Genomic DNA, 6244 nt, shown 5'->3' with positions numbered 1-6244 from the left:
GACTTACTAAAATGCATACAGATATGTAGAACAACAACAACAAAACAGAAAACTAGGCTCCTTGACATCCTATGTTTTTGCAATGAGCAACAAAACCTGATGTGCAGCAAGTACATTCTCTCAAAAAACATTTTATTATCACTGTTATCTCCATCAACAGCTCCACTGATAGGCTCAAGACAACCCATATTTCTATTTCTGTTACCATGGCAATTTTCTAATTAATATTAGCTAGCTAATCTTTCCATTCTTTCTTTTTTTATTTTCTTTTTTTAATAGAAACCACTCAGACTGTCTCCTCTTCCTCTTAACTCCTCCAAAGGAGGAAAAGTACAATCATCAATGGCAATAGGCAGTTGCAGAAGCAACATCTAAAGACAGCTTCATGCTCAGGAGAGAACACAGAGCTTCCTCCTTGTGATCCTTTCTTTCAAAAAGATATCTTTCAACGATATCTGAACAGCATGGCCCTGACTTTCCTCTGCAATAGTCCATCCACAGCATTTCAGTGATATCATTTTTCCCATAAGAGACTCTACCCAGACCTTCTGTTCCTCTGGAATGATGGTCACAGCAACTCTAATATGTTCATCTAAAATCTAGGAAATCCTAGATTGCCCAGCAAATGGTTGTATTAGCTCACATAAGTAAGATGATTGCTGAAAACACTGATTAGAAATTTAGGGTCAAATAATCTCTCCTTGCCTCCCTATTTTATCTGTTAATAAATATGTCTTAAAGAACACCACTATGTCAAAGGTTAAAAAAAAGAGGCTGTTCATAAGCTCAATCAAAAAGGACAGTGATATAGGCCTACCCCAAGAAACAGGAAAAAGTTCAAATAAACAATCTGATCTTACCCCTAAGGAATACAAAAAGAAGAACAAACAAAATCCAAGATGAGTAGGAGAAAGGAAATAAAAAAGATTAGAGCAGAAATAAATGACGTGGATATTTAAAACATAGAAGAAAACCAATGAAATCAAGAGTTAGTTCTCTGAAAAGATAAGACTGATAAACCTTTAGCCAGAATCATCAAGCAAAAAAGAGAAAGAGCTCAAATAAATAAAATAAGAAGTGAAAGAGAAGTAACAACTGACACCACAGAAATATAAAGAATTATAAGAGAATACTATAAAAAATATGCCAACAAATTAGACAATCTTAGAAGAAATAGATAAATTCCTAGAAACACATAATCTTCAAAAATAAACCAGGAAGAAATAGAAAATCTGAACAGGTTATTAGTGATGAAATTAAACCAGGACCAGATAGATTTACAAGTGAATTTAAAGACAAACATATAAAGACAAATTAATACTTATTCTACTCTTCCAAAAAAACGGAAGAGAAAGGAAAGCTGCCAAATGTACTCTCCAGGTCCAGCATTACCCTGATACCAAAACCAGACAAAGACACCATAAAAAAATAAAACTACTTACCAATATCCCTGATGAATATATTTGCAAAAGTACTCAACAAAAAATTAGCAACCCACATTAAACAATACATTAAAAGGATCATTCATCATGATTAAAAGGGATTTATTCCAGGGCCCAATTATGGTTCAATATTTGCAAATCAATCAATATGATAAATGAAAACAACAAAACAAAAGATCAAATTCATGTGATCCCCTCAATAGATACAGAAAAAGCATTTGAGAAGATTCAACACCCATTCATGATAAAAACTCTCACCAAAGTAGGTTTAAAGGGAACATACTTCAAATAATAAAGACCGCATATGAAACATCCTCTGCTGATGTCATACTCAATGTTGAAAAACAGAACTTTCCCTCTAAGATCAAGAACAAGGCAAGAATAATCATTCCTTCATTATTATTCAACATAGTACTTGAAGACTAGTCACAGCAATGAAGCAAGAATAACAAATAAAAGATATCCACATTGGTAAGGAAAAGTTAAACTGTCACTATTTACAAATGACATGATACTATACATAAAAATCCTTGAAGACTCCACCAAAAAGCTATTAAGAGTAATAAATGAATTCAGTTAAGTTGCAAGATATAAAATTAATACCCATAAATTGGTAGCATTTCTATACATTAATAACAAAGTAGCAGAAGGAGAAATTAAGAAACCAATTCCACTTACTATTGCATTAAAAAGAATAAAATACTCTGAACAAACTTACCCAAGGATATGAAAGAGTTGTACTCTGAAAACTATAAAACACTGATGAAAGAAACTGAAGATAACACAAACAAATGAGAAGATATTCCATTCTCATGGATTGGAAGAAATGATATTGTTAAAATGTCCATACTACTCAAAGCAGTCTACAGATTTAATGCAATCCCTTTCAAAATACCAATAGTATTTTTCATAGAACTGAAACAAATTCTACAATGGGACCACAAAAGACTCTGAATAGCCAAAGCAATCTTGGGAAAGAGGAACAAAGGCAGGTATCACAACCCCAGATTTTAAGATATACTACAAAGCTATAGTAATCAACACAGTACGGTACTAGCACACACACACACACACACACACACACACATACACGCACGCATGCAATCAGTAAAACAGAAAAGAGAGTGCAAAAAACTCACACTTACATGGCCAATTAATCTATGATGAAGGTGGCAATAATATACAATGGGGAAAAGACAATGTCATCAACACATGATGCTGGGAAAATTGAACAGCTATGTGCAAAAGAATGAAACTGCCCACTTTCGTATACCATATATAAAAATACACTCAAAATGGATTAAAGGCCTAAATGTGAGACCTGAAACTATAAAAGTCGTAGAAAAGAACACAGGTGGTAATTTCTTTGACATCAGCCATTGAAACATTTTTTAAATATGTCTCCCAGGCAAGGGAAATAGAAACGAACTAACAAAAAAACAAAACAAAAACAAAAAACTATTGAGACTACAGCACAATAAAAAACTTTTTGCACAGTGAAAGAAACCATCAACAAAACAAAAGGCAATGTACTGAATGGGAGAATTTGCAAATAATATATCTGACAAGAAGTTAATGTCCAAAATATATAAAGAATTTATAACTTAACAACAAAAAAATAAACAATATGGTTTTAAAAATGGTCAGAGGAGCTCAACAGATGTTTTTTCAAAGACCATATAAATGGTCAACAGACACGTGAAAAGATGTTCAACATCATTAATTATCAGGAAAATGCAAATCAAAACCACAATGAGATACTGCTCATATTTGCTAGATGGCTAAAATAAAAAAGATAAATAACAAAGCTGGCAAGAATGTGGAGAAAAAGGAACCTTTATACATTGTTGGTGGTAATGTCAATTGATAATAGCTATTGTGGAAAATGCTATGGAAGTTCCTTTAAAAAATTAAGAATAAAAACACCATATGATTCAATAATTCAACTATTGGATATTTGCTGAAAGAAAACAGAAACACTAATTTGAAAATATATAAGATATATTCACTCCTATGTTTATTGCAGAATTATTTACAATAGCCAAGATATGGAGTCAACCTAAGTGTATACTGATAAATAGACAATGAAGATGTGATACACACACCACACGCATATACACAACGAAATATTATTCAACCATAAAGATTGTGCCACTTGAGACAACATGGATGAACCTAGAGGGTATTATGCTATATGAAATAATTCAGACTGAGAAAGACAAATACCATATGATTTCAATCATATATAGAATCTAAAAAACAAAACAAATGAATGAAGAAACAAACAAAAAACAGGGTCAAGCCTGTAAATACAGAGAATACACTGGTGGCTATCAGAGGAGATGGAAGTAGGCAGTTGGTCAAAATGTGTGAAGGAGAGTGGGAGGTACAGGCCTCCAGTTGTGGAATAAACAAATCATGGGAATAAAAGGCACAGGATGGGAATATAGTCAATGATACAGTAATAGTGTTGTATGGTGACAGTAGGTACACTTGTGGCAAGTAAAAAATAAATAAATAAATAAATAAATAAATAAATAAATAAATAAATAAAAGATATAGAATAATTTCATGGAATTCATCATTAGGAAGACTATTCAGGATTCAGTTAAGTAGTAAAACATCAATTGGTCGCTCCCTTTGTCTTCCTGTATCCTCCCGGAACCTCACTCCTTTGTTCCTTTGCTCTTTATCTAAGTGCATCTGCTTCATTGTTTTTCTGAAGATCCACTTCTCCACTCATCTAATTGCACATGGCCAATTATAACTTTCATAAAAGTAATATTAATTCTTGGTCGGTAATGATACCTGGCTTAGACTTTCCTGTTAAGTCACCTAGTTTTCATGTCTGAGTTTTACTGACTGAAGAAAAATCTGATGAATATACCTTGTGTAGAGCCAGTTGCCTCACAGTTCCACTCCCTTCAGCTATATCTGGAGTTACATGACCATGTGATACATCAGGCTTCCTATTCTGGGTTTAGGAATGCTGGTTGTCTCTTATGAGAACTTACCCAGTATTTCTAGAATGTTAACTTTTGAAATTAGCAAAGATGTTTTATATTTTTTTAAGATTTTATTTATTTATTCATGAGAGACACAGAGAGAGAGAAAGGCACAGACACAGGCAGAGGGAGGAGCAGGCTCCATGAAGGGAGCCTGATATGGGACTCAATCCCGGATTCTGGGATTACACCCTGGGCCTAAAGCAGACGCTCAGCCGCTGAGCCACCCAGGCATCCCACCAAAGATGTTTGAAAGGGCTAGAATACTGTTAATCAGGGTATAGAGAAACAATGATTCCAATAAAATATTTTTCCAGCTGTAAATTGATATATTTTCTTGAAGAAAAAGTGCATCATTATCTTTAAAAATAATCATATATATTGATTCATTCACTTCTAGTAATTTGTATTAAGGAAAAAGGCAGAGGTGAGCAGCAGCATTACCATAGCAATGCTACTACTGTAAATACTGCATGATATTTATAGTAATTAAAAGCTAGAAGGGACGCCTGGGCAGTTCAGTAGTTGAGCATCTGCCTTCGGCTCAGGGCGTGATCTTGGAGTCCCAGTATCAAGTCCTGCATCGGGCTCCCTGCATGGAGCCTGCTTTTCTCTCTGCCTCTGTCTCTGTCTCTCTCTCTGTATCTCTCATGAATAAATAAAGTCATTAAAAAAAATAAAAGCTAGAAAGAACCTAAAAATGTAAGGACAGAGAAATTGTTAAAAAATATTTCAATATGTGGAATACTATGCAGATTAAAACGATAATATAAAGGAATATTTAATGATAGACAAAATGCTGAAAATATATTTAAAGATAGAGGACAAATTTGTACATATCTGGAGTAAATAGATGAATAAATGTATCCTCTGAGGAATGCCAGACACATACTAAGTAAAACACATACTAAGCACCTAATAAGTACTAGAGCTTATCCTGGTTGGTTTGTGAATGTATGTGAACACATAGATGAGCATGCATAGAAATATACATAGAGTTTGGAAAATTTTTTTATGCCTCTCAAATCACCAATCCCTTCAATTAGTGAATGGAATAAATCCTTAATTGCGATACAGCTCTGTCTTGCTTGGTATATTAATCCTCTCAACCCTTTTGCCCAAATTTTTTCTTTGCATAAAACAGCTTGACAGTACAATGAAGATTGTGATACTATAAATTCCGAGACATGCAATTCCAAAAATTATAATGAAGACATGAGGGAAAAAAAAAAAGAAGCAAATCTGGTAACTGGAATATAGAATTTTCTAAGTGATTCTCAAGTATATTTAACAGACTGTCATTAGTGTCAGTGTAAAGGGAAAAATATCCCTAGTGAATTTAAAGAATATGGTGTAAATTATCTGTCACACATGAATTTTCAAATTACTTTTCTGGTTTTATAAAATTTCATGAAGTTTTCCTCTCCCCCCCCCAATCTCTCTCTCTCTCTCTCTCGGAGTCCCAGGATCAAGTCCTGCATTGGGCTCCCTGCATGGAGCCTGCTTTTCTCTCTGCTTCTGTCTCTCTGTCTCTCTGTCTCTCTCTCTCTCTCTCACATACACACACACACACACACACACACACACAGAATAAATCTCAGAATTTGAACCAAGTTTTAAAATATGGCTTAAAATTTCTCTAGGTTTTTATTATAAATGACTTTAGTGTTTACTGGCAGTTTTTTATACTGTAATTCCCCATTCTTCAGTTCATACTTTACTGTATCTCATATTTACATGCAGTACAATCTTCAAGTCAAAATTTCATTAATGACATTTAGCTTATTCCTGCTTTCC

At 33.8% G+C, this 6244-nt stretch overlaps 1 non-coding gene across 1 annotated transcript; it reads right to left on the bottom strand.

Moving 5' to 3' along the window:
• Positions 1-281: 281 nt before the first annotated feature.
• LOC119865257 lies at positions 282-494 on the bottom strand. Its single transcript, XR_005376643.1, has one exon. It is a non-coding gene; the product is annotated as a small nucleolar RNA U3 (small nucleolar RNA).
• Positions 495-6244: the final 5750 nt, after the last annotated feature.

Source organism: Canis lupus, chromosome 22 (assembly GCF_011100685.1).
Source record: "Canis lupus familiaris isolate Mischka breed German Shepherd chromosome 22, alternate assembly UU_Cfam_GSD_1.0, whole genome shotgun sequence".
NCBI classification, from domain to species: domain Eukaryota; kingdom Metazoa; phylum Chordata; class Mammalia; order Carnivora; family Canidae; genus Canis; species Canis lupus.
The sequence above is the reverse complement of the archived record's forward strand: the minus strand, read 5'-3'. Positions and strand labels throughout refer to the sequence as shown.